The 15,208-nt window shown below is 37.0% G+C and overlaps 1 protein-coding gene across 2 annotated transcripts in view; it reads left to right on the forward strand.

The window, feature by feature from the left end:
* Positions 1-15,208, forward strand: part of LOC127454327 (protein tyrosine phosphatase type IVA 3) — a 52,344-nt gene that overhangs the window by 24,638 nt on the left and 12,498 nt on the right. The window lies entirely within an intron of this gene.

Below are 15,208 nucleotides of genomic sequence, written 5' to 3' on the forward strand. Positions count from 1 at the left end.
AACCGTGATACAAACCGAACCCTGAGAAATTTGAACCGTTACACCCTTAGTACGGATGTGGCTGGCATAAGAGTGTCAAAGTAAAGGTGCATCTTAAAAAAATTTACATCGATATTTACACAATTGAAACAATGACATTGCATCGCTGGTTATTTGATCAGTGCATTGATCCAGATCGATGGAATGTTACACCTCTATGCTGACTCCAGTGTTTCTGATTAAAAAGCATCATTTTAACTTTTCCTCTGGAAATCGAACTAATATGCTCACAGATTTTGAAGGCAAATAAAGGTAATTATCTTTGAGGACAAACAGTAATATCTTGCATTTTTACTGATCACATCAGTTTCTGTTGGTCTCTTTTTTTGGGCACAGACTAAAGCAAGATTCTTGAGAAATATAGAAGGAAAATTACTACGTTCCTGACGACATCAATCTGCTGAAGTTTGAGCACTCAAGGTTTGGAAATAGCAAAGCACATATCAGACTTCTACATGTTCTTTGTTGCAGCACTCCTTGAATGCAGAAATTACACTTATTACGTGCGAATGGGTTAAAATGTAGTCACATATCATTTTTAATCACAAAAAATAGCAAAATTGTCACACTGAACATCCCTGGGACTGAAGGATGTAAATATCATGATTGGCCTAAATGTAAAAAAAAAAAAAAAAAAAAGAGAGAATTTATTATTGGAGAAACCCATATTGATTGGCAACTAATCTGAATATTAGGTGGATGGGTAACAGCCGTGGGTCTGACAAATAAAATAACTTTTCTGGAAGAGCAACAAAGTTTACATTTAGAACTGGACAAAGAAATTTCCAGGCAGCATGCAACTGTAGTGGCTTCAGGGATTCCATTCCAAATGTTTACTCACTTTGAACTCTGCTAATCCGAAGCTGCACTGATGCTGGGTGGTAGGCCTCTTCATTTGTGTACCATGCACATCTGACTACCATCCCAGACTAAACAAATCTATCACGGATTCTGGGCTGGACTAAGTATATGACGAGGTGTCACTCATAGGTTGTTTATTTGGTTTTGACTCATGGCTGGCTTATGGAATGTCACCTGGCATGTTGTTTGCTTTCAGTCAGAGTATATTTATGACAATTCCCAACAAGTATTTGTCAGATGAGCATGCTAAGGCTAGTGTAAACAGCTTTTGTTCTCCAATATATTTCACGTGTCTTTCAGCTGCAGTGGTGAGAAACAGGCGTGGAGGAATACTGACAGAACCTCTGCCTTTTGCTTAGCTGTGATCTGGCAGCTGGAGTTGAGTTTCAGTTGACCTGTTTCAGTGATGTCCCATTTTCCCTCAGCTGCAATATTTGTGACTATCAGTGGGAGGAAACAACGGCAGTGAATGGAAAAACACCCATAAAACTATATCAAGAAAAGCCTCAGAAAACTCTTTGATCCATGCCAAGTCCCAGGAAAGGTGTATGTATGTCTGAGGACTGCACAAATATTGCCAAATTTGACTTTCGCGGACATTTAAATATATTTTATCCATGATTCATCTCCGTTTGCCTTCGAGTTTGATGTGTGACCGGGGAGTACATGCGCCTACCGGTATATCACCATAAACATCTCTCATTCAGAAGTTATAAATGTTTTTGTTGTTTTCTGCTTTGATTTGGTCACAATATTACAAAACATCTGTGATGATCCCGTCTATATGAATGTAACAGCTACCTTAAACTCATGAAAAATACACAAAGGAAGGTATATAGTGAAGAAGTCTAATATGTTTACATTGTAGTCTAGTGGTGTGAATAAAGTGCTTCATAATCTTTTGATATGTTGTTTATCGACTAACATTAGTATATACACAATAAACATACTATATATATATATATATATATATATAGATATATATATTCACATTATAGTTAGGGGTGTACCGAACGATCGGCCACCAATCTAAATCGACCGATCTACGTCTTAAGTCTGTGATCGGGCCATTGTGCCTAGAATCAGGGCCGATCTTTTTTTACAGCATGTAGGAATCACATATACACTGCTACTGTAATGAATGAGCGCTTTCTCAGCCCTTGATGCTTGACAGTGTGGCGTCTGGAGGGTGAGTTATTGGCAATTCTAAGTATTGACGAATTTAAACTTTCAGACATGCTGTTCAGATGAATATGCAGGTTTGTTTTTAAAAATGTGTAAGAATTATATGTGTATGAATATTAAGTTGCCCATTTTCTAGAGTCATTACAGTAGTCTGACTCGTTGCGCTGTGAGAATGGAGAGGATAAAGGGACTGCAAACAGGCATAAAAATTAATTAAACAACCAAAAACATGCGTATACAAATCTGAGTATACGTGATGTAACATGAGTCGTAACAATCAGACGTTGTGTTGAGCGATGGAGACTGTTTGAGCGATCATAAGCACTTTCAGCTTCACTCAGCTTCACATGCACGCTCTCCAGGTGCTCTCAGTATCTCATCAGTCACTCATCTCAGTGCTATTCTGTGAGGATCCCAATTTAAATCAGATTAATGTTGGTCACATTACCACTAATCACAGCAGTTACATGTTAACCATAACGGCACCACGTCTTCATGCATTTGCTTAATAATTAATGATTTGTGTTACAGCAGAATGCCAAAGACAGTAAACAAATCCTAAATATTAATGATTTCTAACTGGAGCTGTTTTAGAGCTTGTAATGGATATATCTTTCTTATTTTTGAACATATCTCTACTGTGTGTGATGCTCTCATGGTTTTTACTGGTTGCTAGTATGTCACATTGACTTTTTGATATTGACAACTGAACTATTAATAACTGTTTCAAAACAAATAAATGGTAGCCATTCACAATTAATGTAATTTTAATGTAATTTTGGTAACTTTATAAAAAGGTTCCATTCATTAACATTAGTTAATGCATTAGGTATGTAGTAGTAAATCTGTATTGTCCCTTCCAAGGGCAATTTCTTTTGCAGCATCTGATGAAAACACCTACATATAAGCAATATATGTATATATATTATAAAAAAATATATATATATATATAAAAAAAATTAGACAGAGACAAACCACAATCTTAAAAAATAAAGTAATTCAGAACCATACAACATCCATTATATAAATCAATTTCTAACTTATCCCCTACCTCAGATATACATTAACAACTGACACAGCATTTATTAGAAAAGATCTTGAAGCTCTCGCAGTCCTAAACTTAGGAGCTCTGTATCACTGATGTGAAGGAAGGATTTCAAATTCTGAGTGAAGGATGTGAGTGGAATCATTTAGTATATTCGGTGCCTTCTTAAGAGCCTGTTTTTCACAAATAACAGACAAACTTAGCTGCCTTACACCCGTAATACCTGATCCCAAATTAACAATTCTCTGAAACTGCGCTCTAACTTTAACATTCATTCCATAAAAACAACAGATGATAGCAAAAGTTAAGACAGATTCAAGAAAGATCTGTAAAACAATGTTAGTACAGTTTTATCCACATCAAAAACTTTAGCTTCCTAAGTAAATACAAGCGCTTCTGTGCCTTTGACACAATCGAATTTGTTTTTTCCACCCACTTTAACTTATCAATGACTGTGCCTATATTTATTGGAGCTGACCGTCTCAACCTCATTACCTTCAATATTAATTTTGGTACAGGTACTAACACTTTTATTATTTTATATATTTATATGTTATAATATCTTTAGCTTTATCCACATTTATTTCTAAAAAAGATGCTTTGCACCAATCTATAAAACACTTCAAAACAGGTCCATGTTCATTCTCACCCTGTTTTAAGAGGCTAAGAACAACTGTATCATCTGCATAATTAATAATATGCCTATCTGGGTAATGACTTCTACATCCATCAGTATGGAGAATAAATAACAGCAGTTAAAGAATACAGCCCTGTGGAGAACCTGTCGAGGAGAAAAGCTCCTGTGAATATTCTCCATTTACTCTCACCCTTTGAGATCTTTTTGTTAAAAAAATCTAAAATCCAACCTACAAGACTCTTTGGAATGTGGAAATCAGACAACATTCTTGCTGATAAAATATGTGGTTGAATTGTATTAAATGCTGAAGAGAAGTCGACAAATAATAAACGGGCGTAAGACTTACTAACGTCTATATGTTTATATATAAAATTTAAAAGAGTAAAAGTGGCATCTTCCACACTCCTATTACTCCTATATGAAAACTGTAGCTTATCTAACCGGTGACTAGTGTAAATCATTATGAAATCCTTAATAATTATTTTAAAACACTTAACAATTAACAATGATGTGAGAGAGACAGGTCTAATATAATTCATTTGTCTAGCATAAGCTTTCTTTGGTATAGGAACAATGGTAGCTTTTTTCCACATAGCCGGAACTTTCATGAACAAACACTGAACAATATATTTTGACAGACTTTATTAATTATAATGTTAGTTAATAAAATTGTAGTTGTTCATTGTTAGTTCATGTTAGTTCATAGTGCATTAACTAATGTTAACTAATACAACTTTTGATTTGAAAAATGTATTAGTATATGCTGTAACTAACATTAAGTTCATTAGTTCATGTTAACTACAGTAATGTTGTTAAATAATGTTAATAAATGGAACCTTTTTGTAAAGAGTTACTGTAATGTAACTGTGTTGGGCATAAACATAACTGCACAATATAACTTGCAAAAGTGTGGCAAAGGGCACTTTTTAAAAAATCGGTATCGGCCGATCTTAGTGTTAAAAAATCGGAGATCTGTATCGGACTCAAATTTCCTGATCGGTGCACCACTAATTATAGTGCTTTTTCATTCATTACAACGTGTTACAATTATCACATACCTTTATACAGTCGGGGTGTTATGAATAGCCTCGTACTATGTGCATTTCTAGTTTAATTGTATCCGAATCGATGATGTTATAAATATAATTGACACGTGTAGAGATAACTGACATGTCTGAATAAATGAGCAAAGACCCACAGGTGTTTTTATCAGTGGTCTCCACCTTCATCGCTGCTTGACTTTGGCGAAATGAAGCCGTATAACTTACATTTTACATTTATGCATTTAGCAGACGCTTTTATCCAAAGCGACTTACAGTGCACTTATTACAGGGACAATCCCCCTGGAGCAACCTGGAGTTAAGTGCCTTGCTCAAGGACACAATGGTGGTGTCTGTGGGGATAGAAACCAGCAACCTTCTGATTACCAGTTATGTCCCACTGTGCCACCACCACTCAATGTGTGAGTATAACTGAAAGATAAAACTTTATTGAAAGAAAAATGACATTTTGGCCTTGGTAATTAAACAGTAGTATCACATTTTCGAGATTTATAAATAGAAACAAAAATTTCGCAGACTTTTGCTGCATACTACAGCACTGCACAATGAAGAAATATGAAATTTTGGTCACAAACATGGCGGCGCGGTCATATGACGTCACATGAAACTGGTCAATATATGGTGGCTAGGGAGCCTCCAGTAACATTGCACGTACAACATTGCTGCTCTCTCTTTATCTCTGTCTCTCTCTTTTTCCTCTAAGTTAACCAACCCCGTCACTCATGCACACATACACAGAAAGCGAAGCTTATGGAAGGTGATGTTCTTTGCAAAACTTCATCTTAAATGTGTGGTCTGGTGATTCCCCATGGATGATTTTCCTTCAGCACAGTAATTTACTAGACCTCCTCAAAGGTTTGAAGTTCCGTGTGAAACAGCCTAGTCCTGCCTGCCTTTGTCTGTCTGATGTCAGCAAAATGTGGAGACCTTGCATAGTTTTCACAGTTCAGCCCAGTTAACCATCTTGCCTCTTCTGATAAAACACTTTGTATAATAACATTTTTTGAATCTCTCATTTTCTTAACATGTCTGTATTCTAACAGAAAATCTATTTAGAGGACACCACATTAAGAGGAGTCACCCTCCTGAAAAAAGTAAATGTCTTGCTGCATAGATTTTATTGACCAAGATATAGTCAAATTTTGCCTGGCCCTATTTAGGGCTGCAAAGATAATGAAGAGATTGTTAAATTCTACACACTTGTTCCCGACACATTGGTTCATAGAATTAATATTTTGGACAGTGATACTTGAGGATATATTCAGCCTCTTTCTCTCAGGAGCAATGACCTGTTCCAGAACTTGCTTGGAATGAGCTGATTTGTGTTTGGATGTGTCATGTGACTGGAAAGGAGATGATGATCAGTGTTCTTACAGGGATTACAGCACTGCTCATATATCTCTTCTGTTATGAGGGACACCAGGCCCTGCAGGTCAGAAGGGATAAGGATAAAACCTCAGATCTTTTCTGACATCACAGGGCTGTTGCAATAGAAACCAAACAAAGCATGCACACAAAATCTATACAGTCAGCACTAAGTTATTTTTTATGTCTGAGCTGTGTAACTCGAAGTATTTGTCAAAAGTATGTTTCAACTTCTGGATAGATAAAGGTACCATTGAAGTCCAGTAGATGTCATTGAAGTTAATCTGGAGATGAAGACAAATTCAGCAAATTTTTTGTTTTATATTAGTCACAAAAACTGATCTTAGGTCAGTATGCCCACTCTGTTTTATATTGCCACTCATTAACCATGTATGGTCTATATGCAGAGTATGTCAGAATTTGATTTGGAGTTATTTGCAGTTTTGAATAATGATTTTGTCAGCATATGTTTGCCTTTGTCCTCAAATGCTGTAATCGAGTTTTACATCCTGCTCTTCCTGTGTTTTTTTTAATGCCATGTGCTAGCATTATTTCTGTTAATGATGACCGCATTGGGCTCTTTTCATGTTGGCACTTAAACACTTCCTTATGTGTTTCTTGGCCTGGTAACAAATTGCACACCACACCAACAAGGAGAGCAGCACATGGGCCTACCCTGCACATGTTTAACATGCAACAGTTCCTGAGTGAAAGAATTAGCACATTATAGATTAATCAATTTAAAGGGGTTTCTTACACTAGTTTTCAGTTTTGTATTAAAGGAATAGTTCACCCAAAAATGAAAATTATCTCATTATTTACTCACCCTAATGCCTTCCCAGATGTGTATGACTTTCTTTCCTCTGCTGAACACAAATGACACAAATTTTTTAAGCTCCAAAAAGTACATGAGCAAGGAGCTCGGTCTAAGGCATCTCTTCCATTCACTTGCATTCAAACCGATTCAAACAACTCTTCTTGTTGACCGTTCAAAGATGGCGCCACAGTTGACGTTATCCAAACCAGCCAAGTTAGGCATCTATTAATAAATATCTAGGCTCCTCTGTTGTAAACAACACTGCGGTTCAGTATTTTTTGTATTTCACACGTCAGTATTTTTGTATTTCACTTGACAACGTGCATACGTCACACATGAGGCTGCATGACCATGAATGTTTAGTTAAAAACGTTTTCAATATTGTTATGTTACTTACACATACCTAGCATTTAGCTTCAGAAGACATTAATTATTCCACTGGAGTCATATGGATTACTTTTATGATGGCTATATGTGCTTTTTGGGAGCTTAAATAATTTGCCACCCATTCACTTGCATTTTACGGACCTACCAAAAATATTTGTTTTTGTTCTGCTGAAGAAATACAGTCATACACATCTGGAATGGCATGATGGTGAGTAAATGATGAGAGCATTTACATTTTACTACTATTTCTTTAGGGGGTTACTACAGAAAACCATTCGCACTTGCCCCTGGAGTGACTTGCTCTAGCATGCAAGTTTGTTTTGGTCGTGGTGACCTTATTTTAGTGCAACATAATCTGTGCATGTCTTTTAGTTCATAATTGTCACTCATTTTTACAACTTGCATTTTTAAAACAACTAAGCACACTGTTGTGATCTCACTCAATGTTCTTAACTGGTAGACCATGGCCTTATAGCCAAGGTCATGGGGTTAGATTTCGAGGGATCACATATACTGATACAAAGTATAGCTTGAATCTACTGTTCTTAAGTTGCTTTGGATAATTTTTTTTTAACCAAATTCAGAAATGTACATGTTCTGTACAAGCAAACTTTTATATAGCTTTTGTGTTCAAAACTTTCCAAGAAGAATACATACAACACAATTGTTGATATTAAATTAATTTTAGGAGATTCTGTTTCGGCTGCCCTAGTATGGTATGTTGGCTGCCCTATCAGGAGACATAAGGTGCTTGCACATTGTGAAATTGATTGCATCTTTGAAGCAACCACTTGTATGATATACGTATGTCCTGGTTTTCAGTTTGCCAAGAGAAAGTATTTGATATCTCACTGCAAAGGTCAGCATTTGCAGTGTTTAATGATTTTGTCTTCAGAATATCTGAATGTCACAGATTTAAACTAGGGATGTGCGGAACGACTAATTTCACTGACGTTTAAATGAAAATTTTGGAGTCGACTAGTCTAAAAAGTAAGAAATTCTCAGAAAACATTAAAATAAAAAAAATAATAATAATTAAAAAAAAATTTTTGTTTATGTGGCCCATTTAAAATACTTATTCTATTCCAACAACAGCCAAATCCAACTCTAAATTCCGCTGAATATGGGCATTTATCTGCGACGTGCTTGCCTTGCATTGTGAATATTGTACATTAAATGTAGAACATGACACGCGATCGCTGAATCAATGTTAGAGAAAACCGGCATATTTATTGAAAACAATTGAATAAATAGTACAGACCAATAGAGCAACCCTAATAGCCTGTTCTTAACGGAATTCACCAAGTAAAAGTTATTTAACATATCAAAACAGTCAGGACATTGTTGAAAATATTTAACAGATAAGCCAAATCTATGAGATAGAAGAAATATTTCACGACGTGCATTAGCCTATGATCTAATATGACAGTTGTTTAAGAATCTTAACCAATAACAGATACGATGTAAAAAAAATAAAAAATAGCTAGGATGGGAAAAAATAGGCCTGTGAGAAATAATATAATAAACCTAATAAATTGTTCTAAACTTGACGTGCACACAGAATAAAAGATAGTTTAACCAATTAAGCAGTCGGCACATTGTTTCAAATAGCCTTCTTTTTTTTTTTTTTTATCCCCTTTTCTCCCAATTTCCACTACTTAGTAGGTCCTCGTGGTGGCACGGTTACTCACCTCAATCTGGGTGGCGGAGGACAAGTCTCAGTTGCCTCCACTTCTGAGACCGTCAATCTGCGCATCTTATCACATGGCTCGTCGTGCATGACACCGCGGAGACTCCGAATGTGGAGGCTCATACTACTCTCCACGATTCACGCACAACTTACCACGTGACCCATTGAGAGCGAGAACCACTAATCACGACTACGAGGAGGTTATCCCATGTGACTCTACCCTCCCTAGCAACTGGGCTAATTGGTTGCTTAGGAGACCTGGCTGGAGTCACTCAGCACACCCTGGATTCGAACTCGCGACTCTAGGGGTGGTAGTCAGCGTCAGTACTCGCTGAGCTACCCGGGCCCCCTCAAATAGCCTTCTTGATCAGCAGGTTAAAAAGAAATGGCACACCTAGCCTAAAATAGTCTTTTTTTAGGCTACTTAAAAGTAAAAATTTTTGATGAGCAAAATTTACATCAACATGGTTCCGTGAAATACGGGACCTGACTCACCTGAGGTGATTATCCTACACTTGAAAATGCCCACTCGGTGGGAAAATAACTTGCAAGCATGCACAAATTTAGAGAAGACTCAAATGTGAAAACATCCATAGCGACTTTCAAGCCAACGTTTCGGAAATCCGCTTCCTGCACCACCACCGAAGTGATTTCTATAGCTTCTTTGCTAATCTTGCGAGAGGACATTTTTCTGCGCGTGCTGCAAGTGAGAGAGGGAAGAAACAGGCATAGCCTGAGGTGAAATTAAAACTTGTATCCATCTTCTCCAGATATCCTCTTTTTAATAATATTTGTATTAATAATAATATTTAAAATGTGTAGCATTAACATGCCGGTAATTTAAGCACAGCCTTTTTATTAATATAAAACTAAACGTAAATATGTAAAAATGTTCAACAGTTTAATGTGGAAAAATATTGACCGAGTAGTAATTCCATTATCGACTAGCAGCATCAGAACTGTTTAGTCGACTGGTCTCGCACATTCCTAATTTACACCAGATGTGTGGGTTTTTTTTAGCTGGGAAACCTTCTGTATGTTGCTGAAAAGCTATTGTTGTCACTGTCTACATATTGTGGTAACCAATCTTTACATCATCTACAATGATTACTCATGTTGAGGAGGCTTGCAGATCTAGGCTTGAGACCTGGTATCCAACCTTATAAAGTTACATGGCAAAGAAATTCATGTATGATTAATTATTTTCTTACAGCTAATTATTTAATACTGTTGTAAAAGGTGAGAGTTCTAATCAGTTGTGACTCATGTTTCAAAACAAGTTCCCAGTTATCTAAAACTCCCTGACACTCTTCATTTCGGATCTGGCTAAATTTATTAGGTGACAGCTGGCAGAGGTATATTTAGAACACAGGTGGCCATGAGAGCCTTAGTGCCCTGCAGTTCCTCTCCAGTCAACTGCAGAACCGAGGCAGAACAAAGCTAAGCCCAGTCCTCAATTCTCACCTGTCAAACACTGGTTCTGCCCCACCAAAAGGAAAACACCTGCAGATATGTTAAATGAAATAACACTCTCTCTTTTCAGCTGCCTTAAGTATGAATGAAGGTTACATTTATATAGCGCTTTTCTGACACTACACTCAAAGTGCTTTACACAGTGAACAGGGGACTCAAGTAGTTGTCACGCCATTCACAAAATTAACGTATCTGATAATTTTGGATAAATACTCAACTAGCCGTACTGTCTAAAAGCAGAGATAAATCAATAAATAGAAGTTTTTTCAGGGGACTAGACTAGTGAGCTAGTGACTATGCTGCCAAGGCTTGAGCTCGAAAGTGTTTGTTGATGCTTCCATTGTGGCATTTGCTGCCCATTGGCATTAGCAGACCGTGCCAGGGGAGCCCTTATGCAGAGGTTACTTGAGCACAGCTGAGTAGGGCAGAGGGGAACCATTCCACATCACATGATCTTACCTCAATAAAAGCCAACTTTATTCATCAGCTGAAGTTCAGTTCATATTTCCTTATGCTTAAAGTTCATTAGAATCTTCTAGAGTGTATAGTGTACATTTAATCAAATGGAAATTTAAAATCTCCAGTAAATTTCGGAAATTAAACACAAATGCATTGGCTCCGAGTGATGGAAGACATTTAATTTGAGAAAAGTCTGCTAGTTGGTGGAAGATTCCAGATTGTTCACTGAGGCTTATCAACACAGATTATATCACAGGTCACTTATTACCACTTTTTCTGCAAGTCTCCCCTCATCAGCCCAAAGATTTGTTTTAGTATCAGTGTAAACATGTTTGTTTACACATGGAATTGAAACTAATTTCAGCTGTTCAGGAATTGCCCAGAGTGACCTTTGTGTGCATCTAGTAAGGTGTTTTTAAAGATTAAATTAAATTTAGTTTGATTTACCCTTCTAGAATTATGATGTAGATTTCTTTATAACTTCATTCATTAAAAAAACACATTCTCTGCCATAATCAGAGTTCTGGCCTAGATGAGTCATGTGTTATGTGTTCTTTGTTCGATCACTTGGATCACCTGCCCTTGGTGATGCTATTTGCATGTAATCCTTCAGTGGACCTTGTTCAAAGCAGCGCCATCTTTAATTTTTACGGGTATCACAACGAGGCTGTGAGGGATAGACTTACCTTTTCTTTAATGTGTTGTACGGTTGTTTAAAGTGTTTTGGATCGTTCTGCTGACGAAACATTGTAAAAAAATAAAATAAAAAAAATAAAAAAAATAATAATCTTTCCAAGAAGTTTCAGTTAACAAAAAACTCCAAAACACATGAGTTCTGTAAAATGAGATGTGCTTTATACTGTGCATGCCATTCACAGCCTCATTTTCATTCATGTCAAAGATGGCTACTGTGAACAAGCTCTATTAATAGGCCTTTTTTGAAGCCAAGCCAGGACTTCTGGGAAAACATTGCAGGGTTCCTATTGTGTAAACCTGTTTAAAAACATGCCTTGTTGATCAGTGATTCTGGTTAATTCAGCAACAGTCTAATGAGAGCTGGATGCATGCTACTGCTTTTACTACAGAGGGCCTATTTTGCCTGCCTTTTTCGTCTTCATTTTTTAAAACTTGTCCTTAGCTAGACACACCAATACTTAAATGTCTTAATTTAAGATGGCACAAAAATTTGCCTACCAAGCAAAATAAACAACTGAGAGTACCAACAGTACAAATTAGTATACATTCATAGGTCAGAGTGTCTATATTTACCTTAGAGGCAACAGAGCACCTGAAAACACACTACCACACTATTGGCCCAAGTAGCCTATCCTACCTTCCAGCTTTATGTAAAAGGATTAAGCTCAAGACATGCTAAGCCCTCAACGAGAATAGCAGAGCAACCAAAGGTGGCAGTCCATGTTGAGTCTGTTTTCTCATCTGTGTAGGTGTTGTAGGGTAACACGATTTCCGTGCTTTAGGTATCGGAATGATAATCTCACAGGGATGCACACTGCTCACCTTTTAGCTAAAGTCACCTTTTTTAAAGCTAATTTGCCCAAATTGTTTGGCAATATTTTCTGCATTTTCCTTATTAAAATCACTTGAAAGGGTTACTTTAAACTTAAACACTTAAAAAAGCTTTAAATACAACAAACATATTAACTGAAAATATGCATCTGGAACACCTGCTATGACTTTTTCACCTCTCATAAGTTTGCATCCCTGTGATATAAAGAAGATAGTCCAATCTAAATTGTTCTTCAAACTCCACTTGCGAATAAAAGTTATGTTGCCGATCAGAAATACATTTCTGTTGGACCTGTGTCTTTCAAAAATACCCTGTTTCCAACTGGTATTAAGATGTGTCCGATCACATGTGGGCAGGTGAGACACATCGCTGTTTACACCTGGTCACTTAATTGCATCTCCTGTGACCACTTGTGTTCGGATTTGGAGGGGAGGGTCTCTGTTTCATGACGACATTAGTGATGGGAAGTCTGATTCTTTTCCTCAAACCGGTTCTTTCAGACAGTTCGTTTCAATGTACTGGTTCAAAAAAACCTATTCACCAGTTATTTTACGTCATCGCGTAATGACGTCACTGTACATAATGCTAATACCCTAGCATCGTAAAATACACACTCATAAACATTCAATAAAACCACATGTAAATGCATATTGCTGATTATTAGCCTACATTTTATTCAGTTAAGTTCTAATAAAAAGGGTGTTTATTGTCATCAGTGTTTCATTCAGTGATCTTGCATCCTGAATAAGTTTCCTTCCATGCACAATACTCAATAGTAAAATTCATTTACATCTCTCGACTGAAACGTTTCACCCCTCATTAAAGTCCATGGTTCACGCATGCTCATCACCAGCTCACTCATCAGTTCTCAGTATTTCGTACATGTCCGAAAGAGGCTATTCTCAGTTCAGTGTACTGGTGACTCGAGAACTGCTGTGATCGACTCAACGTACTGTTTCCTCGAGAGCTGCTGTCCCCCGGTCAGTGTACTGACTTGAACTGTTCGACCGTATCATCGTCATACATTGATAAAACGTTAATACAATCAAGTCATAAACATATTTCCAGTTTGCTTTATTTGTTATACTTTCTGCTGTTCAGCAAAATACATCAGAAACATACAGTGCATTCAGAAAGTATTCAGACCCCAAAGGTGCTTCAGCTAAGTACTGAGTTAAGGGTCTGAATACTTATGTCAATGTGATATTTCAGTTTTTTCTTTTTAATAAATGTATCAAACATCTGGTTTTTGCTTTGTCGTTATGGGGTATGGAGTGTAGATTGATGTGAATTTTTTTATTTATTTTTTTTTTTTATTTTATCATAAGGCTGCAACATAAAATGTGAAAAAAATTAAGGGGTCTGAATACTTTCTGAATGCACTGTACATTGTGCCCCCCTTAATCACATGGCACACGCATGCTCAGTATCAGCAGCTCGTCAGTTCTCAGTATGTTGGACACCTCCGAAAGAGGCGATTCTCAGTTCAGTGTACTTTTCACTCAAGAACTGCTGCGAGCAACTCCTTGTACTATTGACTCGAGAATGGTTGCAACCGGAGCATTCAGTCCGATTTGTGAACTAGTTGGAGCTGTTCATTGCAAAGAAGAGTTCGGAAAAGCAGATATCACCAGTTCTAGGATCATATTACTCCCGGTTATCGGCTGATTTCTAGTCAGTGTGTCAGGAATGTCAGATAAGCAGGTTAAGATTGTGGATCAGTGCTGACATAAGATGCGAACAATTTCAAAGAGTTCAGTCCGATTTGGTGAACTGGTTCAACTCGTTCACTGAAAAGATTTTAAATTTTAAACTCTTTAGAGCAGCGGTTTATTGACAGGTGAGGGGTGGCACTTCACTGCTGCGGGGAATCATACAGGACGGATTAGCGTTTACACCTCAAATGTGATCTGGTCATGTGCGTTTTTTACCACATCTGTATGTGTTTTTTGTGATCCGATCACAAAACTTTTTAGACCCCGTTTAGACCTGTATTTAGGTCAGACTACATGTGATAGGATCGCCTGAAACGCATTTTAATAACAGATGGAAATAGGGTCAAAGTGTAAAGTCCACCTTCTATCAAAAGTGAACACAGCTCTTAAGCTGAAAAAGGGCAAAAAACCAAAAACATAAAAGTAGTCTATATGACTATGGGTTTGCTATATTCCACGTCTTCTGAAGCTTTATGATAGATTTGTGTAAGGAATGTTTCAGTTGTAGTTTTTTGCATTCATGTTACTTTACATGATTAAATGTGTGCTGATGTGATAAACTGTGTACATGCCATGGTCTCATCTAGAGATTTATTATGAATTTGGATTGAATTTTAACGTAGAAAAAGTCTGCTTTTTATAGAATTGTATCAATATGATGTCAATCCTTACTCCTGGTTCATTTCAGAAAGCAGTTGACTGACTCTGAAGGCCGACACTTTGATTAATAGACCTTTGTGTTTACACAACCCAAGGCATTGCATGTTGAGTCAACAGATGCCACAAGTTTATCAGGAGTTATATGTACATGCCATTTATATGCTTTCTTGCTAAGTCATGTTGGATAATATTCTACTTAAATTATTTGCAGGGCCTAATGTGGAAGTAGATAAGTTTTAAATTGCTCACAGTAGCCTTGCAACAACTTCTTTACGGGAGAAGTTTC

This window comes from Myxocyprinus asiaticus, chromosome 16, assembly GCF_019703515.2.
Source record: "Myxocyprinus asiaticus isolate MX2 ecotype Aquarium Trade chromosome 16, UBuf_Myxa_2, whole genome shotgun sequence".
NCBI classification, from domain to species: Eukaryota; Metazoa; Chordata; class Actinopteri; order Cypriniformes; family Catostomidae; genus Myxocyprinus; species Myxocyprinus asiaticus.